The sequence below is a fragment of the Oncorhynchus mykiss genome, chromosome 17 (assembly GCF_013265735.2).
Source record: "Oncorhynchus mykiss isolate Arlee chromosome 17, USDA_OmykA_1.1, whole genome shotgun sequence".
NCBI lineage: Eukaryota > Metazoa > Chordata > Actinopteri > Salmoniformes > Salmonidae > Oncorhynchus > Oncorhynchus mykiss.
The window spans coordinates 41,962,898-41,989,018 of record NC_048581.1 but is presented as its reverse complement, the minus strand read 5'-3'; the positions used below and the strand labels follow the sequence as shown (position 1 = coordinate 41,989,018).

Sequence of the window (26,121 nt, the reverse complement as noted above, 5' to 3'; positions counted from 1 at the left end):
TGGCTCTCAAGCCTGTGAATGACGAAAGACAAGCGTGGCCTCCAACAGACGTACACAATAACACACACACAAATACTCACAGGTGTCTACTTAAAACAATGTGTGGGGGAGGGGGATAGGTCATTTACGGCTGAAAGAAAGACACTTTGCAGCATCCCAGTGTTGTTGTCTTCCTGCATGGATCTCAATTTGGCTGGCGTTAGCATGTTTGCGCAGCATTGCAAATGAAGTTAATGAATCATTTAAGTCGCGTGGTTTATAGAAAATGCATTTGCAAACACTCAAGCTGCCTTGTTTGTTTAATTCCCGAGTAGGCTACCTTGTTTGTCTGTCTGTCTGTCATTAGCATGTTTACTAAGCATTAACGTTCATGACGCCATTATCACCAATGTCATTTAAGTAATTGCTGCTGCCATCCCCCCTGCATGCTTCTCAAACTTTTGTTATCTAAAATGTTCTTCAATGGCTTCGTATGCTAATACAGCACGACACTTGACTGAAGCCGTCACAGATGTAAACCATACGTAGCGCTAATGCTAATACATTAGCCGTTGGTTGCATTCAGATCATTCGTGTGTCGCCTTAGCACAATGGGGCTCCTGGGGATGCTGTTGCGTTGTGCTGCTTGGTAGCTTTCTCTCGCACTGATAAGAGCAGGCCCAAAGTGCTGTTGGGCTAGCCCCAGCTTTGTTGCCCTTGGGGGCATGTTAAAAGCCTAGAGATAATTGCCCATTTAAGAAGCAAGGTTCTTCTACCCCCCCCCACCCCCCCTTTGAGATGGAGCCTCCCATCAGCGCTACCACAGCCATTCATGAGGCTATGTGGCCACCTTTTGTGATGATAATGACACCTTTCAGTAGTCACCTCAGCTGACCGGGGTTGGCTGTGTTTTCCTAGCACAAGGTGGTGCGAGTGTAAATTGTGTGTAAAGACTTTTGGGTTCGCTCCAAGAGGGGAGCATAACTGTTTGTGTCTATGTCTTTCACTGAATGACACTGAACCACACAACATATTTCATCCCCGATAAGTACATTTGGGTAATGTGACTATGGTCATGATGGGGTATTGATCGTCTCTGCAAGGGATTCATATTTTCCGCTAGGATATTCATATAATACCGCAAAAAAAAATGTACGTGCCCATTTAAAGCATTTAAATCCAAGATATGGTCACTATGCCAGGGTTCTCCCAAAATGAGAGGGGCGCTGGGCCACATTGCTGTCTTGGCTGCTTCACTATGTAAAGATCTAACAGCAGATGAAACAGATATTTAGTAATGATAGAGTAACTTTGATCGCCAATGACATTGTTGTGAATTTCGAAACAGGCCGTTCACAAATTCTGAGCGTTATGTTCCTCAATTAATTCAGTGCATTTTACTAGTAGGCCTAGGGCATCTCGACACAGAGCGTGCTCAGGACGCAACCCGAGTAGGCTACAGAGTCATCGAATCATACAAACTTTGTAACGGCAGTCAAACAAAAGTAAAATGACCAAAGTTGCTAAACATGCCAGATAACCTCAAAAAATGACAGAATATCTTATCAGCTCATAAAATAAATTAATCCATATCTAATCGCATCCCATTTGTTGATCGCACATTCTCTACCGAAGCTCTCATATGGGCAGCAATACAAGACAGCGCAGAGAGGCGGGGGAAATGTATTAGCTGTATTTTTGAAATGAATAGGCGAAACGTGCTTTTGATAACCTATGGATTACAGAATAAAGTTAGGAATTTTCATGCAAGACGGGAGTCACGATTTGGGGTTTCAGTGGGATTGGGATGATAGGAAAATAGCAGAGTTGTGGACTCAAGTTTGATGACTTGAGTCTCACCTTGATAGAAAATAACTTGGACGTGGAGCCTCAAGACTCAGGACTTGACTTTGACTTGAGACTGATGACTTGTAATTGTCTGGACAGGGTTTTTGTCACATTTTGTCAGTCATTTTGTGGCACAGAGTCGACCTGGATGACTCTACATGCAGCCAGAGACAGTAGTCACAGCTTTGCCTTTGCAAAATAACCTGCAACAGATTGGCTAGTGAAATGCACACTCGGCCGTCTGATTGGACTGTCAATCAACACAGGTTAGGTGAGCTAGCGAACAGATTGCTGATTTGCAGTACAGCTATAGGATCGGGTGCAGAGCGAACATCAAATTGTAGGGAGAGATGATTACCATAATAAATATGCAGCTATTTATTTATTTTTTAAATGGAGATCAAGAATATTATTAACTGTTGACTTTGCAAGCTCACCAGCAATGTGGCAACAATTACTGTCATAGGTATGTACAAATTGCTTGAAATTGATCATTAACTTATGAAGCTTGCAGGTAGAAGTTGTACGGCATGCTTAGCTTGTACGACATGCTTAGCTAAATGTTCCTGATCATCTAATAGATGAGCAAACTAGAATAAAGATGATTATTAGCCCTCACGTCAACTTTCCTCAGCCTAATTGTTACCAAATATCCAAACGGAGATACAGTGAAAACAAACAAAAAAATCTGATATTGAATTACCTAGATGAGTCTCCCACGCTCGTCTCAACACCGTGCGATGGCGCAATCCCAATCAAAACGGTGCTGGGAAATATAATCTAGGTGACCACATACATTTAAATTAGTATAACGGTTGGGTATGACTTTGGGCGTTTCAGTATAAACACAAATTTGATACATGCCTTCAATTGCATTATCCTACTTTATTCCAATATTTTCATCATTCAGTTGATCATAACTAAGGTGAGTTATGAGTTATGGCTGTTTCCTTGTCTCCTCACTCCACTGCCGCCCGCCTCTGCCCCCTTGTTCTCAACACCAGTTTAAATCAATACAGACTTTTTTTCGGACTCATTTAATTTCTGTGATCTCGTACCAGGCCTGGGCTCAGGCTTCAGATCACCGGGCTTGAGTCGGACCGGGATGTCATTTTCAGTTCTGATTAGAACTCTTAACTGCAGTCCAGCAGTGTCAATCATTCATGTCCTTTGAATTTATGGTGACTTTGTGTAAATACTCTATTCTAAAGGTTTCTAAGCAACAACCAGTTTGGATGTGTTGTTAATGTGCTTTTTAATTTATTTTTTACAATCTGCTGCTGCACATCTTGTGTATTTTGTGTAATTGCATTAGTGCAACATTGGGGGGAAATGTTGTAGGCTAATTTCCCGGGTTTTGTCATCAAAATATCAGGAAATGTAGAGGGGTCCCGGGAGTGTCCCGGGAACCGGTGTTAATCCCTAGTCTCTGCTCAATAGTGAAGGGAATTGTGTCATTTTCACTGATATTGGGTCCCCCCAAAAAGTATCACTTACCGAGGTGTGACCACAATGTCCCCTTTTCCCTCTCCCACCTGGACAAGAGGGACATCTACTGTACGTGATAATGCTGTTCATTGACTATAGCTCAGTGTTCAACACCATAGTACCCTCATCACTAAGCTCAGGACCCTAGGACTGAACACCTCCCTCTGAAACTGGATCCTGCACTTCTTGATGGACCACCTCCAGATGGTGAGGGTAGGCAACAACACAGGCCCCTCAGGGGTGAGTGCTTAGTCCCCTCCTGTACTCCCTGTTCACCCACGACTGCGTGGCCAAGCACGACTCCAACACCATCATTAATTTTGCTGAAGACACAACGGTGGTTGGCCTGACCACCGATGACGATGAGAAAGCCTATTAGGGGGGAGGTCAGTGACCTGGCTGTGTGGTGCCAGGACAACAACCTCTCCCTCAACAAGACAAAGGAGCTGATTGTGGATTCCAGGAAACGGAGGGCCTAGCGCACCCCCATCCACATTGATGGGGCTGTAGTGGAGCGGGTCTAGATCTTCAAGTTCCTCTGTGTCCACATCACTTAGGAATTAACATTGTCCGCACACACCAACACAGTCGCGAAGAAGGCACGACAACGCCTGTTCCCCCTTAGGAGGCTGAAAAGATTCAGCATGGACCCTCAGATCCTAAAAGAGTTATACAGCTGCACCACTGAGAGCATCTTGACTGGCTGCATCACTGTTTGGTAAGGCAACTGCTTAGCATCCGACCGCAAGGCGCTATAGAGGGTAGAGGTCGACCGATTAATCGGAATGGACGATTAATTAGGGCCGATTTCAAGTTTTCATAACAATCGGAAATTTGTATTTTTGGACACTGATTTTTAAAAATATTTTTTATTTTTTACACCTTTATTTAATCTTTATTTAACTAGGCAAGTCAGTTAAGAACACATTCTTATTTTCAATGACGGTCTAGGAACAGTGGGTTAACTGCCTTGTTCAGGGGCAGAACAACAGATCTTTACCTTGTCAGCTCGGGGGATTCAGTCAACTCGTCCAACGCTCTAACCACCTGATTACATTGCACTCCACGAGGAGACTGCCTGTTACGCAAATGCAGTAAGACAACGTAAGTTGCTAGCTAGCATTAAACTTATCTTATAAAAAACAATCAATCATAATCACTAGTTAACTACATGGTTGATGATATTACTAGTTTATCTAGTGTGTCCTGCGTTGCATATAATCGATGCGGTGCGTATCATTGCTCCAATATGTACCTAACCATAAACATCAATGCCTTTCTTAAAATCAATCAAATCAATACACAGAAGTATATATTTTTAAACCTGCATATTTAGCTAAAGAAATCCAGGTTAGCAGGCAATATTAACCAGGTGAAATTGTGTCACTTCTCTTGCATTCATTGCACGCAGAGTCATTGTATATGCAACAGTTTGGGCCGCCTAATTTGCCATGATTTTACGTAATTATGACATAACATTGAAGGTTGTGCAATCTAACAGGAATATTTAGATTTATGGATGCCACCCGTTAGATAAAATACGGAACGGTTCCGTATTTCACTGAAAGAATAAATGTCTTGTTTTCGAGATGATAGTTTCCGGATTCGGCCATATTAATGACCAAAGGCTCGTATTTGTGTGTATTATCATGTTATAACTAAGTCTATGATTTGATAAAGCAGTCTGAGCGATGGTAGGCAGCAGCAGGCTCGTAAGCATACATTCAAACAGCACTTTTGTGCGTTTGCCAGCAGCTGTTTATGACCTCACTCCTATCAACTCCCGAGATTAGGCTGGTGAAACCGATGTGAAATGGCTAGCTAGTTAGCGGGGTGCGTGCTAATAGCGTTTCAAACGTCACTCGCTCTGAGACTTGGAGTGGTTGTTTCCCTTGCTCTGCATGGGTAACGCTGCTTCGAGGGTGGCTGTTGTCGTTGTGTTCCTGGTTTGAGCCCAGGTAGGAGCGAGGAGAGGGACGGAAGCTACACTGGCAATACTAAAGTGCCTATAAGAACATACAATAGTCAAAGGTTAATGAAAAACAAATGGTATAGAGAGAAATAGTTCTATAATTCCTATAATAACTACAACCTAAAACTTCTTACATGGGAACATTGAAGACTCTTGTTAAAAAGAACCACCAGCTTTCATATGTTCTCATGTTCCGAGCAAGGAACTTAAACGTTAGCTTTCTTACATGGCACATATTGCACTTTTACTTTCTTCTCCAACACTTTGTTTTTGCATTATTTAAACCAAATTGAACATGTTTCATTATTTATTTGAGGCTAAATTGATTGTATTCATGTATTATATTAAGTTAAAATAAGTGTTCATTCAGTATTGTTGTAATTGTCATTATTACAAATAAAAAAATACATATATATTTTTTTATTTTTTTTAAATCGGCCGATTAATCGGTATCGGCTTTTTTGGGTCCTCCAATAATCGGTATTGGCATTGAAAAATCATAAGCGTCGAATTCTTATAGAGGGTAGTGCATACGACCCGGTACATCACTTGGGCCAAGCTTCCTGCCATTCAGGATCTCTATACCAGGTGGTGTCAGAGAAAGGACTTAAAAATGGTCAAAAACTCCAGACACCCAAGTCATACTGTTCTCTCTGCTACCGCACATCAAGCGGTGCCAATCCACCAAGTCTGGAACCAACAGGACCCTGAACAGCTTATACCCCCTAGCCATAAGACTGCTAGTTAGTTAAATAGTTAACCAATAGCGACCCGGACTATCTGCATTGACCCTTTTTGCACTAACTCATTTGACTCATCACATACGCTGCTGCTACTGTTTATCTATCCTGTTGCCTAGTCACAGTATCCCTACCTATGTGTACATATCTACCTCAATGACCTTGTATCCCTGCACATCGACTCGGTACTGGTACCCCGTGTATACCCCGTGTATCGTTACTCATTGTGTATTTATTTCTTGTGTTATTATTTTTCTAGTATTTCTATTGGTTTCTCTCTGCATTGTTGTGAAGGGCCCGTAAGTAAGCAACTCACTTCACTGTTAGTCTACACCTTTTGTTTTACGAAGCAGGTGAGACACACACACACACAGGCACACACGCTCCAAATGGTCAAGGTATTGGCCCTACACATCTGTATCCATTCGACCCGTAGCTGTATTGTATGAGCTCATTGTGGAGGCCACAATCCTCCTCCTATTCCCCTCACTCACACAACAAGCTATCCATCACAAGGCATAATTAGTGAGTGGGTGAGGTAATGATTATATATTTCTCCCTCTACCCTTTAGACCCTCCAAACATCCAAACTCCCCAAACTCCTCGTTCCTCCCACCTCTGGACTACAGGAGAGTGCCAGTGCTGTCGTTTAAGCACTCTGTTTATTTTTCTAAAAGTAGATGTTCGGAGAGAGAGAGAGCGTGTGAACAGAAACAGATGCTCGAGGTTCACTGGGGTGTCTCATTTTGTGGGCAGCTAGCAACGTCCCCTTTTCCTTTTTTCTCAGTCTCGGCCGCATAGCCTAGCACAATGGTTAACAGCTGTGGGAGACTGCATGAAGGAGCTAAAGCACTTCCATACCACATTCAATATTGACTTTCCCCCTTAAAAAAATTACTACATAAGTGTATGCTTTGCTTTCTCCCTCTATGGGATCGATTATGGCCAAATACATAGACAGTTCAGACGGTATGCGTGGAAGAGAAAGCTAAAGGCTAAGTAAGAATGGTTGGTTGGTGTGTGTTATCTGAATTAAGGGCTAGCTAGCATGGACACACTGACCTGTAGGGCTAGCGAGTGTAGCGTCTGGGTTTATCATCTGCAGAGCACCCGCAGTCAGTGCTGCACCTCCTGTTCCCTCTGCCACGGCCACCTGGCCCTCTCTCCCTTGGCCAGATGCACTCTCTAAATGTATCAGTCCAAGGATATCAAATAAAGCTGTGCTGTGCGTGTGTGTGTCTGCTCTTGGCTTAGTTGCCTCGTTTTAACCTGCAGTATCAGCTGAACCTTGGGAGGCAATTAGGATCTGTGTGTGTGTGTGTGTGTGTACAAGGGCGGGTTATATCACGTCTTAATGAACTGTTAGTGTTTGTCTTGGACTGCTGTTTGTTTGTTTGTTTGTTTGTTTGAGCACTTGTGTGCTATTTAGACTACTCCTGTCTGGAGCCTTGAAATGCCTTGATTATGTGTACGTGGTTTGCCAGTTGTCAATTATAGAGCCTAATCATTGACTCACCACAGAATTAGAAGGAACTCAGTCTTGACAATCTAAAATCTGCATTATAATTCTATTTTTAGAGGTTTCATTCCCCCCAAAAATGTTGGTGAAAAGCAAAACCATCCACTTTCTACGATTTTTTATCTGCCTTTCTCTCTTGTACTGTCGATAAATCAGTTGCTGGCTTAAATTTAACTCAGTGAAGCTTGAGGAAAAGAGGTTGCATTCATCTCCCCTCAAGTGTCCACACACTGGATTCAATGGCCTACCAGACTGCATTAAGGTGGTGAAACAAAAAGAGAGCCAAAGAAAGAAAAAGGGCCACAGAGGGGGTATAAAACATTGTGAGAGCCCCACTCTTGAAGGGGGGTATAGAGGAAAGTAATGCCTCCCCCCCCCCCTTACTTGTCACAGCCTTTGTTTAGCCTGAAGGTGCCAGTACAATTAGTTATGTTAATCACGAGGGTCCATCGGTAAATACATTAAATAGGGGGGACGTGGCCTTGTCGGTGACATCAGCCCAGCAGACTGTGCCTGGAAAAAGAGGAGAGAGTCTGTGGGAAAAGGGGGGAGGAGTCAGAGAGAGAGAGAGAGAGAGAGAGAGAGAGAGAGAGAGAGAGAGAGAGAGAGACAGACAGACGGACGGAGGGAGGGCGAGAGAGAAAGAGAGAGGTTCACACAGCAGAGAGAGAGGTAGAGCGCGAACACACAGTGTGTGTGTGTGTGACAGAGAGAGAGCAGTGACAAAGAGAGAGCAAGAGAACAGGCACAGAGCGAGAGAGAACGAACAGAGCAAGAGAAAGAGCGAGAACGCACAGTGCTGGACTGCCTGGATATCCTCTTCCATCTGGGAGCCATCTGTGTTTCTTTGGCTCTGGACTCGGCCACACTGGGGCTCACATATGTGGGAACGCAAACACATGCCTGACATATGAAGGCGTGGAGAGGGAGAGAAGACAAAGATAAGAAAGCAAAAGGCACCCCAGCTGAATTAGGACCGACAAGAGCCGACTCTGCTAGGGTGGAGGTAAAAACATATTCCTTCACTTTCTCGTGTGCGCCAAGTGCATTTTCTATTTTTGTTGTATTTAAATCTGTCTCTGTATGCGCGTCGGCGTGTTCAGGGTGTGATTGAGCGAAGGAGAGTGTGTGTGCTTTGTCTACCCCAATTAGCCTCTGTACAGATGGTGCATCATCCCCCTTTTCTTATCTTCTCTTTAGCATTGTCTGCCAAGGGAAGAGAGGGATGCACATGGCTAAGAGTTAGCTTAGCACCAGAAAACTGCTGCCGTTTGAGACCAATTGTCAGCTCAGTGTTGCAAATGACTGTTTGTTATGGCATTGGGTCTGGTTTTGAATTGGAACGGACACTGTAAACGCAGGACTACTTACTAATCGGAGGTTGCTTTGGTCGTTCACGTATTTTCCCAGACGGATGGTAGTCTTGTTTTTAGATTTTTTTTTCAGTTGTTTTGAGTGACAAGTGATAATTTGCTTGTGGGCTGTACTGCCGGGCTATTCCATGCTTTTTAGAGGTAAACCAAATGAACGCGTATGTTGAGGTGACTATGACGAGTCGGTGACGATTTAAGGATATTGCGATCTTTCATGCTTTCCTTATCCTTAAATTGGTACCTGGCAACACGTTGTTAATGAAGAGTACTATCCAGAGTAGGGCACTCCAGCCCTGTTCCTAGAGAGCTACCCTCCTGTAGGTGTTCAATCCAACCCCAGTTGTAACTAACTTGATTCATCTTATCAACCAGCTAATTATTAGAATCAGGTGCACTAGATCAGGGTTGGAGAGCCATGGTCCAGAGAATACTCGTGTTGCTGACACTGTGTGCAAGGCTCACATTTTTCCATAGCTAATAATGCATTGAAATCGTTAGCAACTCAAGTACATACCTAGTACATGTATTATAGTGTAGGGCAAGAAGAGCTCTGCTGCATCAAAGGGTGATGTCTGGGCATGTTTTGAGGTAAAACAATGAAGGGGAAGGCTAGTCCTATTGGTACAGTGAATGGACTCATCTCTGTGTATTTGTGTTTGCTGGGGTGGAGTGGATGGAGAGGGAGGAATGGAAGGAGAGACAGACAGACAGAGAGGGGACCTGGCAAGTCTCAGCCAAGTAGAGCAGGACTCCACGCCTGTAGGGAGATAGGACTGGGCAGGCTCAAACCATGAAGTCTCATGAGTCTGGGGGCCGGCTGGACATTGTCAGGGGTTGTCACACCCCTGACAGCAGCAGCAGGAGGTGTGTGTGAGAGAGATGGGCCCCCATTTTCTTCCATCTCCACGTGAATTTTCAACAGTTTCAAAGTCGTCATTTGGTTTATATAGAAATATGATACATTTACAATACAGTTTTGAAAAATCCATTCACACACTCATCCACCTACATTCTCTTACCTATGAAGTATGAATTTATACCTAGTCTATACCAATTATTAGTGATTAATTGCTGAGATGAATGAGAAAGATCAGACTTTCATGAAGTCATCGACACCATTAACCTTTGTCCACTCAGCATTAAATCCTTACAATGCTACATTTATTTTCCCCTCCCTCTTTCCATCGCTCTCTTTGGTGTGCACACACACACACACACACACACAGAAGTTCCAAGCAGCTGCTTCAAACATTGTGGAGCAGGAAGCTCTCGAATAGTTCCAGTGATTAGGCCTGTGATATCTAGCCTGGGGGAGGAAGAGGGGTGAGGTGTGTCTGGGGAGGGAGAGGTGGGGAGGAATTGGAGAGTTGGGGATGACCATTCATCTTGTCCTCAGAAGAGGCCCCAATCACAACAATTTGCTCTCTCCAAATGTCAATTTTAGAGCAAACTGTCTATATGTATATGAGGAGTTAGTGTGTGTGTGAGAGAGTGCTTGTGTGTGTGTCTGTGGTTGGGGGAAGATATTGCCTGTGAAATTTGACTGCTCGTGTAAGTGTATGAGCTTGTAAGTTCATGAGTGTGTGTGAATCCCCCCCCCCCGCCCAACCAGTTTTCCATTGAGGTCCTATGAGGGCCCCCTTCTTTTGAGAAGTGTCATAGGTCTGGCTTGGAGCCTATGACTCTGGTGGAGACTGCTCAAGGTAATGCCTTGTGCCCCAGCCCAGTGACCCAGAACCGCAGGCCTTTGTTCACTGTACTGGTTTGAACAGATATGTTTCCCGTCTGGGGGGGGGGGGGGGGCTAAACGACATGTTTAGCCCCTGAGAAATGGCCCTTAGTGTCAGTGGTCCTTTGAGTGTTGTGTGTGTATAAGAAAAAGTAGTGTATGTGTGTAAGAGAAAGTACGTATGTGATTTTTTTTTTTGGTTCTGTGTGTAGGGAGTACAAATCAAATTGTATTTCTCACGTGTCGATTTACAACAGGTGTAGTAGACCTTACAGTGAAATGCCTACTTACAAGCCCTTAGCCAACAATGCTTTAAGAAGTTAAGAAGAAACATGTGTTAAGTAAAAAATAGAAAAGTAAAATGTAAAAGAAGTTGCAAATAATTAACCAGCGGCAGTAAAATAACAATAGCAATAGCAACATCGAGGCTATACAGGGGGTACCAGTACAGAGTCAGTGTGCGGGGCACCGGTTAGTCGAGGTAATTGATGTAATATGTACTTGTAGGTAGAGTTAAAGTGACCATGAATAGATAAACAGTGTAGCAGCAGCATAAAAGAGAGGTCTGGGCAGCCCTTTGATTAGCTGTTCAGAAGTCTTATGGCTTGAGCGTAGAAGCTGTTAAGAACTATTTTGGACCTAGACTTGGCGCTCCGGTACCGCTTGCCGTGCGGTAGCAGAGAGAAGCCTATGACTAGGGTGGCTGGAGTCGTTGGCAATTTTTAGGGCCTTCCTCTGACACCGCCTGGTGTAGAGGTCCTGGATGGCGGGAAGCTTGGCCCCAGTGATGTACTGGCCGTACGCACTACACTCTGTAGTGCCTTGCGGTCGGAGGCTGAGCAGTTGCCATACCAGGCAGTGATGCAACCCATCAGGATGCTCTCGATGGTGCAGCTGTAGAACCTTTTGAGGATCTGAGGACCCATGCCAAATCTTTTCAGTCTCCTGAGGGGGAATAGGCTTTGTAGTGCCCTCTTCACAACTGTCTTAGTGTGTTTGGACCTTGATAGTTTGTTGGTGATGTGGACACCAAGGAACTTGAAGTTCTCAACCTGCTCCTCTCTGTGTTTGTGTGTAAGAGAAAGTATGTGTGTGATTTGTATATATTAGGTTCTGTGTGTGTAGGGGGTTGCTTTCAAGGGAGACACTGTTTTGTCACGGTGTGTGTAAGTGAGAGGTTGATTCGTAGATAGAAGCTGTGTTAAAGGGAGATTTTGGTTGTTTTATCTACTTACCAAGTCAGACGCAATGTATCTGTCTAGTCCCCTGCTTTTGAGAGGAGCTGGCTACTGTATCAGGATACTTTATGGGACGGCAGGTAGCCTAGTGGTTAGAGCGTTGGACTACTAACCGGAAGGTTGCAAGAGCTGACAAGGTAAAAATCTGTCATTCTGCCCCTGAACATGGCAGTTAACCCACTGTTCCTAGGTCGTCTTAACTGACTTCCCCATTTAAATAAAGGTAAAATACTTCCAGAAATTGTGCTAGGCTAACGATATGCTAACTTCAATAAACTGCACAAAGAGACAAAGATAAACAACCTACATCACGCAGTATCCCTTTAAAGGAGATTGTATTGTTTGGTGTATTTTTTTCCCTTTCCCCATGCATGACCTCAATCAGAACCATGCTCAGGGCCCACAGACACCCAGAGGTATACCTCGCTCTCTCTCTCTTGCTCTCTCTCTCTGTTTTTCTCTCTGTGATCTATCTATCATCCGTGACCTCTACAGAGTGTGTGTGTGTGTGTGTTGGCTCAGGCCCACCTCACAGGCTGTACGACAGCCACCATCCAACACAAACACTCCTGTCTCTCCTCCCCCCTTTTCTCCCTTACCCTCTCTACACTATCCACTCGCCTCTCACTCCCCTTTTGTTGAACCCCCGCTCTCTTTTTCCTATGTTTCTTACTGTAGCCCCGTTTTCTCTCTCTTTCTTACTGTTGTACTCTATCCTCTCCTCAAGGTTCTCTCTCTCTCTTCCTCCTTCTTTCCCTTCCTATTGATCCCTCTCCTTTCTCTCGTCCTTCTTTACCTTCCTCACTTCCTTCCCTCCCTCCTACTCTCCCTCCCTTTCCTCTCAAGTCAGCACATGCCTCCCTTCCAAAGGAGGCTGGTGGGAGGACCTATAAGAGGATGGGTTCATTGTAACGGCTGGAATGGAATTAATGGAACGGAGTCAAACATGTGGTCGCCATTTGTTTGATGTGCTTGATTTTTGTTCCATTTATTCCATTCCAGCCATCCCAATGAGCATGTTCTCCCATAGCTCCTGCCACTAGCGGCCTCTGTTCCACTCCCAGGTTTCTGTTTCACATTACCAAGTATGTCATTAATTATGGCGAGCAAACAAACTCTCTGCGGTCTTCTCTGTCCTATTGTCTATTTTCCTCTCCTAAGCCGTGAGTTATGGACCTGCGACTGACTGTACAGAGAAGCGAGACGCACCCCCCGCTCTGGGCCCCCGAATGTAGGTAGTATAGAGCATAGAAGAACAGTAGTACACTCCCTACACACCCACGTAGAAACACACAATCTTGCGCAATCACGCTTTTAGAAACGCACAATCATGTGCTCACACACCAAAACATGCGAACACACACTGTGTGGAACACCCACACACAATCAGGGCCGGGACGATACCAGCGGATATAACTACTTTAGGAAAACATAATTATGTTGCCATCCAGAGTCACATTTTATTAATTTATCAAGCTATAGCACACAATATTTTGCATACAGCAGGTTTTTGAAAGGACCAAAGAGTTTGATTTGCCTCGTGTTTTAATTTTGGCTATCAAAAAAAATATTGCGATACTGGTATCTTCACAGCCCTAACACAACTGCACTGAAACGCACAAATGCATATGCACCCCCCCCCCCCCCCCCCCCCACACACACACTAATTTTCTCCATTGTTCTAAGCACAGCTGGTCCCTTTGTTGTCCTTATCTCTTTCTCTGGCAGAGGAAGTGGAGCTCCAACATTAGGACTGACTTAAAGCCTGTCGCATGCTATCCAGTCGAAACTTGGCGCGCCTGTTCGCGCACACTGTATATTATGATGACATTTTGTGATGTTTTAGTTTGTTTTGGAGTTCGGCAGAGATTTTGCTTCGGATGTTTGTTCACACTACATTTTTCCTTGAGGCAAGTAGAAGTTCGCTTGCACCAAACATCTTAGCCTGATGTAAAATTAAGCGACAAAGGCCTCCCCGGCAAAAACGACAAAATTAATGACACATTTCTTGATTTGTCTTAAATTAATTCAGACTATGTTGAGGAACTGCGCTAGAATGGTGCCGAAGGAGATTGCTGCTGTTTTACGATCCCGTAACCAATTGTGCAATTTTGTATGGTTTTTTTCGAGTTATTTGTAAGTTATTTTGCACATAATGTTTCTGCCACTGTCTTATGACCGGAAATAGCTTCTAGATATCAGCACAGTGATTACTCACCCCATACTGGAGGAATCATTTTTCTTCAACGAGTCAGACGCGAAGGATTTACTTCAGACGCCTGACAAGGCCGTCAATCACCGTCATCTGCAGGAGAAAGAGACGGAGGTATCGTGGACGAAGATCCGGGTGCTTTGTTAGGATCCGTTGCCGAGAGGGTAATCAAACTTTACCATCAGTCCTATTAGCCAAAATACAATCAATTGATAATAAAAATAGATGAACTGCGATCACATATATCCTACCAACGGGAAATTAAAAACTAATGTCTTTATGTTTCACCGAGTCGTGAACGAACTTCCTGAACGAACGACATGAATAACATACAGCTGGTGGGATAGAACAGTGGCCTCTGGAAAGACCAGAGGTGGCGGTCAATGTATATTTCTCAACAACAGCTGGTGCACAAAATATAAGGACGTCTCAAGGTGTTGCTTGCCTGGGTAGAAAATCTCATGATATGATGATATGATATGAATTTACCAAGAGTTTTCATCATCTGTATTTTTTTGTAGCTGTCTACATACCACCACAAACCGATGCTGGCACTAGAGCCGCACTCAATGAGCTGTATACCGCCATAAGTAAACAGGAAAATGCTCATCCAGAGGCGGCGCTCTTAGTGGCTGGGGACTTGAATGCAGGAAAACTCAAATCCGTTTTATCTATTTTCTACCAACATGTTACATGTGCAACCAGAGGGAAAAAACTCTAGACCACCTTTACTCCACACACAGAGACATGTACAAAGCTCTACCTCGCCCTCCATTTGGCAAATCTGACCATAATTCTAACCTCCTGATTCCTGCTTACAAACAAAAACTAAAGCAGGAAGCACCAGTGACTCGGTCAATAAGAAAATGGTCAGATGAAGCAGATGCTAAGCTACAGAACTGTTTTGCTAGCACAGACTGGAATATGTTCCGGGCTCCCGAGTAGCGCAGCGGTGGTCACTACAGTCCCTGGTTTGAATCCAGGCTGCATCACATCTGGCTGTGATTGGGAGTCTCATAGGGCGGTGTACAATTGGCCCAGCGTTGTTCTGGTTTGGCCGGGGTAGGCTGTCATTGTAAATAAGTATTTGTTCTTCACTGACTTGCCTAGTTAAATAAAAAATATTCTGATGACATTGAGGAGTACACCACATTGGTCACTGGCTTCACAAATAAGTGCATTGATGACATCGCCCCCCCTCCCCCGGCTATGCCCTCCAACAAACCATCAAACAGGCAACGCATCAATACAGGACTAAAATTGAATCGTACCACACCGGCTCCGCCGCTTATCCGATGTGGCAGGGCTTGCAAACAATTAGACTACAAAGGGAGCTGCCCAGTGACACGAGCCTACCAGACGAGCTAAACTACTTCTATGCTCGCTTGAGAGCATCAGCTGTTCCCGGGCGACTGTGTGATCACGCTCTCCGTAGCCGATGTGAGTAGGACCTCTAAACAGGTCAACTTTCAGAAGGCAGATGTGTACTCTGAGCATGCCCTGACCAACTGTCAAGTGTCCTCACTGACATTTTCAAACTGTCCCTGACTGAGTCTGTAATAGCAACATGTTGCAAACCGACCACCACGACCCCTTTGCCTAGAACACTAAGGTAACCTGCCTAAATGACTACCGACCCATAGCACTCACATCTGTAGCCATGAAGTGCTTTGAAAGGCTGGTCATGGCTCACATCAACACCATTATCCCAGAAACCCTAGACCCACTCCAATTTGCATACCACCCCAACAGATCCACAGCTGATGCAGTCTCTGTTGCACTCAACACTGCCCTTTTCCCTCCTGGACAAAAGGAATACCTATGTGAGAATGCTATTCATTGACTACAGCTCAGCGTTCAACACCATAGTGCCCTCAAAGCTCATCACTAAGATAGGGACCCAGGGACTAAACACCTCCCTCTGCAACTGGATCCTGGACTTCCTGACAGGCCGCCCCCAGGTGGTAAGGATAGGTAACAACATATCCGCCATGCTGATCCTCAACACGGGCGCCCCTCAGGGGTGTGTGCTCAGTCCCCTCTTGTACTCCCTGTTCACTCATGACTCCATGGCCAGGCATGACTCCAACACCTTCATCAAGTTTGCAGATGACACAACAGTGGTAGGCCTGATCACCAACAACGATGAGACAGCCTATATGGAGGAGTTCAGAGACCTGGCCGTTTGGTGCCAGGATAACAACCTCTCCCTCAACGTGATTAAGACAAAGGAGATGATTGTAGGTGACAGGAAAAGGAGGTCCACATCACCAAGACAGTTGTGAAGAGGGCACTACAAAGCCTATTCCCCCCTCAGGAGAAAATATTTGGCATGGGTACAGTTGCACCGTCGAGAGCATCCTGACGGTTTGCATCACTGCCTGGTATGGCAACTGCTTGGCCTTCGACAGCAAGGCACTACAGAGGGTAGTGCGTACGGTTAGTACATCACTGGGGCCAAGCTTCCCGCCATCCAGGACCTCTATAACAGGTGGTGTCAGAGGAAGGCCTTAAAAATTGTCAGACTCCAGCCACCCTAGTCATAGACTGTTCTCTCTGCTACCGCACGGCAAGCGGTACCGGAGCACCAAGTCTTGGTCCAAAAGGCTTCTTAACAGCTTCTACCCCCAAGCCTTAAGAATCCTGAACAGCTAATCAGAGGGCTGCCCAGACCTCTCTTTTACTGCTGCTACTCTCTGTTTATCATCCATGCGTGGTCACGTTAACTCTACCTACATGTACATATTACCTCGACTAACCTGTGCCCTCGCACATTGACTCTGTACTGGTACCCCCTTTATATAGCCTCGCTATTGTTATTTTACTGCTGCTGTTTAATAGTTTTTTTATTTTCTTCTTAAAGCGTTGTTGGTTAAGGGCTTGTAAGTAAGCATTTCACTGTTGTATTTGACGCGTGTAACATACAATTTGATTTGAACTGTACTGTGGCTATTTTGTTGCTACGGTGTCTCGAGGGATAAACGACAGTAATTGTTTCTCTCATTTTGCATGCGAAGGTCTTATCCGGGAGTATGCGAGCACAGACGTTCGGTTATGCCTAGCCGAGTTCTGCTAGAAGCAAAACCGAATGTCGTATGAGGACGCCTTAACCCATATCTCAACCCCAGTGGATTAGTACATACATGGGCCTACTCTGGCACACACCTGGGAAATGGGCACATATGGCTGGCTGATGATTAATGGGGCATTGCATGAATGTGGAAATAGTTATGTCTCCGTGTGTATTTTTATTCACTCCACCCTCATTCCCTAGGTCACGGGTTTCATGTTGAAGTTGCAGAGAGAATATTAGGCGTATTAGTGGACTCTCTTGAAAGCTGCTTCATGAATCAAGTAAATTGGCAAATAAATTGGGTAAGGATAAGCCTACATTGCACGTGAATAGGCCTGTAGGCTACACGTCAATGCAAGACAGTAGGTTATAAGTCCAACATTACACTGCAATGCTTTACACACACACACACACACTAGGGCTATTCTCCTGGCTTGCGCCCAACCATTTAAGAACTTTGAAAATGTTGAGTTCAGGGGGGTATACTCCGAACATTTCCCATATCTGACTATCACTTGTATTACTCATCTTCTGTTGTTTTCCCTCTGTGTCTACGTGCAAGTATTCCACCGTCATAATTTGCGTTGTGAAAACCAAGGCTTATGAATGCGTTGAACACAGCCTGTGGCGTATTGAACATCTGGCTTTGATTGGCCCTCCTCTTTGCCTTGGTGGAGCTGTTCATATTAGTCCTCCCTCCTTGCACCTGGTCTCAAACGCGCTTGCCTTTACTAGCCTCTCTCGTTCCTGTCGAAAGTTCGTATCCAATTTTATGGACAACACTGCCTTAGTTTGTTCAATCAGGCTGTAATACACAATTAATTGGTGTATAGACACATCCTGAAACGAATGCCTGCAGACTCGTGTAAATGGTCACTACAAGCCAGATTTTAAACGTACTCTTATTTTAGACATAACTACAGGAATGTATTAATGAAAATGGTATATTCAAGTTTTCAGTCTTCAAAAACATCTAAATATATATGTATATTTTTTTAAAGGTATAGATTGTTCTCCATCCTCCCCTGATTCAGAATATTTTAATTGTCATGGCATGCTTTGTTCAATAGCTATTGATGAGAGAACCAAATAGGCCTATCCATTATAAAACTAACTTTAGCTTGGTGCCAAAGCAAACCATATAAGCTACCTACCGACTCTAAGTGATGTTAACATTACTATCCTGTGGATATTTTTGATTCAAATTTTGAGCAGCTGAAGGACAAACCGCACAGACAACCGAGTAAAGCTAGAAGCATGGTCATTCATACTTATTGTACTTCAGGGAGCAGAGTAGAGCCACAGATAGATATTTCACTAGATTTATAAATCTGAAGCATCCGGTTGGCGTTTCCTCTCACTGCCAAATATGGTAGTGAGAGGAAGCCCACTGGCGGGCAGTGGGAGAAGATGGTTCGAGATGGATTTTGGCCTACATTCTGCAAATTTTATCATCGATTCAACATTTGTTCCCAAACTAGAATCTGTTATGAACAGAGTGGACCAAGTTTTGTAGACTTTGTAGACCCTTTGCAAAAGTTTTTTAAATTTTTTAAATCGCGCAGTTTGGAAGCGAGTGCAAAAGGCAATTTGAGTTATTGCACACAATCACTTCACAGAGCAGGTTTATACAGAACGTACCGCGTCTTCCGACAACCAATCATGTCAATGTGGAGCTATACCGAGCCTATGCAACGTACAAAAAAAAATGCTGTATGGTACTTGATTTGGCCTCCGCAGACCTCTGGAAGCTTCACAGCTCCATCACACCCTCTATGCGGAGCCTCCGAACCACATTGCCGCTTTAAGTTTAAATGTAGCCGATTAAACTCCGCTCCACCATTTATGATGGAGTTGAGCGGCGACGATGTGTGTGCAGACTTGAGCAATTACACACATTATTCGGTATCATTGCAGGCTATTTTTGGGGGTTCAGAAACAAGTTGTTTTTGATTACTTCGTTTTATGTCACTTCGGCGCTCCAGTCCGATGGGTACACTAGTGGACACTCAGCTCGGCTACTTTACATGTCATTTTATTAAACATTCTGGCTTGTAAGGATACTTTTCAGGGTTTTGTAGTCATTCGTTTCAGGCGGTATATACCAACTAATTGGGTTTTACAGGCTGATTAATAAGACTAACGCTGCCTGTGCCTGCTGTAGTAGACTAGTGTCACACGCTTTTGCATCGGAGCTGCCTCTCTCTGACTCTGTCTGACATGATAAAAAAAAAACGAGTGCTGTCCAGGCCAGCAGGTTAAGTGGAATGTCAGGCGGTTCGTAATGAATAGGAGCCGCTTTGTCTGACCCTTCCATAGACACAAGAAATCAAAAGCACGCACCACTCTCAGATTTACGACCGCGCGCAGTGTCAAGGGAGTTTTAGCAATGTGTTTTGCGAGCCGGATCGTTAATCAAACAGTGGCGGCAGAAAGTTGAGGTAAAATCCGACGGGACGACAACACTACTCGCGCTGCTTCCCCGGTTTTTAATGTGTCATGTAATTGTCGGTGGTCGTTTTTCATGGGCGCAGCTGGAGTTGAAAGAGACATCAGGGTGGTGGGGACTCGGATGATTGTTTGCAAGCAAATCAATTTGGCACGGAGAGGTGAGAAGGGCTGTAACCCTATAAGCAGATAATCTACTGGGCAATGAGAAGGAGTGCTGCTGGTGTGGGAATGGGGGGTAGAAGGGGGATATATGAAGGATGGGAATTGAGGGTATGTCACTTCATTCAGTGTGTGATTTTTGGTTTTTGGACAAGCCTTTGTTTTGCACAGGTCTGTTCACTGAATTTTGTATGCGTTTCCCACTCACGTGGTGACTGACCCCACGCGGAAACACACAGCACCTAGCGACACTCAGTGACACTCTGAAATGGATGATACTCCCAGTCAAAAAGTGACAATCGAGCCATTGGTTGCAGACTGTGTGTGTGTGACTCTGTTTCAAGTGTCACCAACATACTAGAATATCAGAAGACTTCCCTATTACTTGTTGTGTTAAATGAAGATGCAGTCCAGAGATTTTAAAATGACCGTATTCAATCAAATCTGTTAACCAGGTTTCTAGAGGTTGACCTAAGCCATTTGGATTCATACATTCATCAAATGCAACAATCCTCTGTGTGGAACAGAAACGCACATAAAATGCACAATATGAAGGCAAACCCCCCATTGTCTCTGTGACTAGAAGAATGTGACAGCCATTCTTAACAATTGGGATTGAGTAGTGTCCAGGGGGGTGTAGAGGCACCGTATTTCCTATTTAGTGCACTACTTTGACCAGCGCCTTAGCCTTGGGATGCACCCTATCACACACGTGGAGGGCCATTTAAACCCAGAGTTCTGATCTCATCTCCATGTGGAAGCCGTTCCCTTCCCTCTGGTCCTACAGTATTTATGAGTCCTCTCTCCCAATCGCCCCGTTCCTTCCCTGCTTTTTGAATTCAATGTCACTTTTTTTGTCATGGGGCCACACCTTCTTTTTTTTCCTAGCCAGCGTTTGTCCACCGTACAGTCCTATGCTTTTGCTCTCTCGTTTTTCATTCTCCTCTCTCTGCTGTTTCTGTGCCAGTAAGTGCTATTCCATCCCCGCAGTCATTTTTTACAGGCACCAGACAGGACAGCCGTTTGTGTTTTTGTAATTACTGCTGAGAGGCGAGGTTATAGACTGGATTTTTTTTTTTGGGGGGGGGGGGGGGGGGGGGTTGGGGGCCAAAGTGTGCACTGATCAGAAGCCTCCCCCTCCTCTTTTCTCCCATCTCTCCGTCTCTGAGAAACACGATGGGCCCACGTTGACGACACATCTGTTACTTACTCACTCGGACAGACGCACGCGCACACACACACACACACACACAAAGGTACCCTGTTGACGTGGGGCCTGGGTCCAGCTATGTAGTTTGCTGCAGGCTGGAGATGTAAGGCGAGCCAAGACAAACACACAGCCGGGCCGTTTGAGGCCTTTTCCCCTCTGTGGCGCCTCTAACGTGTAGACCAATTTCTTTTCCCTGACGTTGCTTGTCCAACAGACTTGGGGTACATCCCAAATGGCTGCCTATTCCCTTAATAGTGTACTAGTTTTGATCAGAGGCCATAGGGCTCCACTATATAGGGAATAGGCAGCCATTTGGGATACAGTTTGGATATCTGACATTTTTGGCAGGACTTAATTTGAGTCTTTCTTGGATCAAGGCCCCACAGAATATTCTAGATGATATTTACCTGTCCATGGGTAGTAAATTAATAATTTTAACAACCCCAGTTGATTGGACACTAGGTAGGTTACAATAAAATGTTCCATTGGCAGATCGGAGTTGTCGCTGCCGAGAGGCAAAGACTATAAATAAAGTTTTTTTCAAATGAGCTGAATGGAGCTATCAACATATGCCTCCCGCATATCAGAAAGCTGACACCACACACACACACATATCCCCGATTTAGGAGCAAGCCCTAAGCTTTTATTTGCCCAGTTGTCATGGGGGAAGTTGTTCAAACCTGTTGCTTAGCTGTGGAGGACACGAGGATGGCTCGGCCCGGCCGCAGGTGTTTGTGTGAAATGTCTATGTTATTTTGCGTGTGCTTTTGTGTGTTTGTGCTGTGTGTTTTTTGCGCATGTGTTTGTGTGTGTGTGTGTATGGGCGACAGACCGAGATAGAGAAAGGCAGAGAGGGTAACAGATGTGAGCTGTATTGTCAGTGCGTGTGGACGGGCAGAGACCAGGTGCAGGCTTTGTTTCCAGCCTTAAGTCCACTCTCACCCCGCTGCATTCAGTGCCTCGTGTCTTTACCCCTCCTCCCTCTATCCCTCTCTCCCTCCTCCTTCCCTTGGAACACAGTATTGTGTCTCTCCCCTTGGCTGGGGGAGCTGGGGCCCTTCTGTCCCCTCTTTCTCCATCACAGGTGACTGTTGGGGGTCCCAGCTGGCCAGCCTCTTGCCCGATTAGATCCATATGGCGGGGGGGGGGGATTGAGGCAGCAATAGTAGCGGTGGTGGTGCTAAGGGGCCGACAGCTTAAACCCTTTGGTGTCCTTGGCTTTGCGGGCAGCCTTCTTCTTGTCCTCGTTTTGACTAACTCTTTCTCTCTATGTATATGTCGATCTACTGAGTTTTGTCGGTTGGAGTGCGAGGGAGGTGGTTAGGTGGGTGCAATGGTCCTTTTTTTTGTTTTGTAATTTCTTTTATTTGGATTTCTAAGCATTCAGAGCGTAGAACTACCGAGGCCTTTTGATGGAAATGTATCTTTCTAAAAACACAAGTAGAATTAGTCATTTAGAAGCGCTCTACGTGTCTCGCTTGTGAAGCGAAAGGCGAGTCATTTGGACTATTTACTAAAATGCAGAAGCTCTTTTCCGTTTTGTTGTTTGAGCCATTGGTGTCGTCGTTGTGGGACAGTCACGTAGTCTGTCAGGTGTCTTTGATTTACAACATAATGTTTGGGTCGGAATGGCCACACGCCAGGAAATATCCCAGAGTTGTGACTTGATGTGTTGTGCACTGAATGTTGCAGCATGGGTACTGACCAAGACGAGATGGAGAGCAGACATTACACCGGATTTAAAGTCTCTGCACTGGCTGCTTGTGTCTTTAAAAAATGAACAAATTCAATTTAAAAAAAAAAGATTCTTCTATTGCTTTTTAAAATCAAGCTATGATTGTGCACCCCAATACATGTCAGACATGGCTATGAGTTGTAGATCCATAAATATACATATTTTGACCAATGGGTAAAATATGTTAATGATGTATAAAATCCTATTAAACAAAACAATGGTCCAAACCTCGTCTCTTATCTGTTCAAAAGTTATTGGAGTTTTTACCCTTGTAGGATGGTCAGAATTAGGATAACTAAATCAATGGAGGCCAGAGAGAAATTCTGTGCTAGAATTAAGGCTCACTTTCCCCAACTCATTATCTTTCTTCTCGAATCTGCAGGACATAAAACAATATAGAGGTAAGCTGGATCTTAATTTTAGTATACTAATGATTAATTCTAAATCTCTTTTTTTCTCTAATATTTCTCACAAAAAGAAGCATATTTCTGTGAAATGTCAATGGAGCACTGAACGTATACCAAGCATTTTCATTTCATTGCCGTTTAATTCAGCTCATGTCATGCTAATTTTGCTTTTTTTTGCGACCCACGGAAATACCTTTTTTGAAGACGCCGATAAAATCCTCAAAAGTTGTTACACGAAACATGTCAACAGAGCTCTGTGCTTATTATCAGATGTATTAGGTTACAAAATCTTTTTGGGGATATAATGATATGTTAAAGACCCCACTGAACGATTCCGAACATAAATAATTAGATTTGTCTTGGTAAAATGTCCAATGAACAAAAAGATAAACACAACATGTAAAGTGTTTTGGTTTCATGAGCTGAAATGAAAGATCCCAGAAATGTTCCATATGCGCACAAAAGCTTATTTCTCTCAAATGTTGTGCACAAATGTGTTTACGTCTCTGTTAGTGAGGCATTTCTCCACCTGACAGGTGTGGCATATCAAGCAGCTGATTAAACCGCATGATCATTATACAGGTGCACCTTGTGCTGGGGAAAATAAAAGGCCACTCTAAAATGTGCAGTTTTGTCTCACAACACAATGCCACAGATGTCTCCAATTTTAAGGGAGCGTGCAATTGGCATGCTGATTGCAGAATTGTCCACCAGAGTTAAATTTTCACCATAATTGGCCACCATAAGCCACCTCCAATGTCGTTTTAGAGAATTTGGCAGTAAGTCCAACCGGCCTCAACCTCTGACCACGTGTATGGCATTGTGTGGGCTAGCGGTTTGCTGATGTCAATGTTGGGAACCGAGTGCCCCATGGTGGCTGTGGGGTTATGGTATGGGCAGGCATAAGCTATGGACAACAAACACAATTGTATTATATCAATGGAAATTTGAATGCGCAGAGATACCGTGTCAAGATCCTGAGGCCCATTTTTGTGCCATTCATCCGCCGCCATCACCTCATGTTTCAGCATGATAACTCATGGCCCCATGCCGCAAGGATCTGTAAGCAATTCCTGGATGCTGAAAATGTCCCAGTTCTTCATGCTCACCAGACATGTCACCCATTGAACATGTTTGGGATGCTCTAAATCAATGTGTACGACAGCGTGTTCCAGTTCCCTGCCCGTATCCAGCAACTTTGCACAGCCATTGAAGACAAGTGGGACAACATTCCACAGGCCACAATCAACAGCCTGTTCAACTCTATGCGAAGGAGATGTGTCGCTCTGCATGAGGCAAATGGTGGTCACCAGATAGGGACCGTTTTCTGATCCACGCCCTACCTTCTTTTTTTTTTAGGTATCTGTGACCAACAGATGCATATCTGTATTCCCATAAATTAGGGCCTAATGAATTTATTTCAATTAACCGATTTCCTTATATGAACTGTAACTCAGTAAAATCATTAATTGTTGCATGTTGCTTTTTTATTTTTGTTTAGTATAGTTTATAACATAAGGATGTAAAATGTAATCACCAATGCATGTTTTCAATCCACTCGGGGCACCCTATAACGGGTATTCAACTCTGACCCCTACGAGGTCAGGATCCTGCTGTTCTACTTGATTGTGAATTGTACACACCTGGTGTCTCAGGTCTAAATCAGTCCCTGATTAGAGGGGAACAATGAAACAAATGCAGTGGAACTGGCTTCAAGGTCCAGAGTTGAGGTTGGAGACCCTATAGCATGCTTCATTTCCTTCCTTGTATCCTTGTTTCCTTTCCTTCATCCCAGTATGAGACTCAAAGCTTTTGTATCTGATGACATCTAATTTACATTTCTGTACCACACTCCTATCTCAGTCACTCTTATCAACTAAACATGCTTCAACTTCTTTTATCTGCATTTGTCATCTGATTACCCACTCAAATATAACACAATTACCCTCAAGACACACACGTCACATTTGATCTAGTTATTAAATGCAGTGACTCTTTTACGGGCCATGAGGGAATAGACCACAGCAAGGAGGATGTCGGCCATTCCAGTTCACTGCTTCATCTGTTTCTCAAAACCGATCTACCCCCAGCTGAGTGACACTCTCCACAGCTGTTAGATTGCTTATTAGAGTGGGAGATTGGAGACACCTGGTGCACAGGAGATATCTCTCTGTATAGAATAAGAAAATAACATGAACGATTTAAGAGGTAGGCTGTGTCCAAATGTGCGTACTTCCATCCTACGTAGTGGGCCGTTGAAGGTCACACATTTTATTTTTTTCAGTTTTAGTCAGCCTAAGTAATATTTCGATAAATTAGTATTTTAAATGCCCAGATGTCCTACTCATTTCGGCTTTTCATCTAGTAGAATTTGCTGCACACTCTTGATGAAGATAATTGTCTTTTCACACCCATGTGTGTTCGACAGCTGATAATCAGAATAGAGGAACAATTCTCGACAAAGATCAACGATTTGGCGCGGAACAAGTGCGATTCCGAATTTGATGACGCCTTCTCAGTATGGATGAGTAGTAATGTTTATTTGTTTCATATGGCATACGTTTGTACTAAACAGGATGTAGTACGATTAGTAGTAATACACAGTAGGCAGATTAAAGGACCAATGCAGCCGTTATCTCAATATCAAATAATTTCATGGTAACAATTAAGTACTTTACTGTGATTTGTTTTCAATTACAATAGTCAAATCATTTTTTTTAAAAATGGCTTCTTAGCAAAGAGCAATTTCTCAAGCAATAATGTTGCGAGGACTGTCTGGGAGTGTTCTGAGTAGGGAGGGTAAAACCTAAAAGCCATCTATTCCAGTCTATTCTAATCTATTGTATTACCCTTTTGCATGAATCTTTTTTAATTTTTTAAAATAAATAAACCAGCTCTTTGAAACAACTTCAGGGACTGCACATTCCCATAAAAATGGAAGCTATGGAACGGGCCTCAAGTCATTCTAGATTGTATTTCTATGTACAC

The 26,121-nt window shown here is 44.1% G+C and overlaps 1 protein-coding gene across 4 annotated transcripts in view; it reads left to right on the top strand.

Annotated features, from left to right (window-relative positions):
- Positions 1–26,121, top strand: part of LOC110493903 (protein CBFA2T2) — a 50,723-nt gene that overhangs the window by 9,185 nt on the left and 15,417 nt on the right. The window contains exon 1 of one of the 4 annotated variants that reach the window (XM_021568490.2): positions 8,211–8,552. The exons of 1 other annotated variant lie outside the window; for it this stretch is intronic. The gene's annotated coding sequence lies outside the window, so the exon portion shown is untranslated. Of the gene's footprint in view, positions 1–8,210; positions 8,553–25,365; positions 25,652–26,121 lie in introns of those variants that run through there. 2 more of the 4 variants (XM_036949892.1, XM_021568491.2) reach the window with 2 other exon arrangements.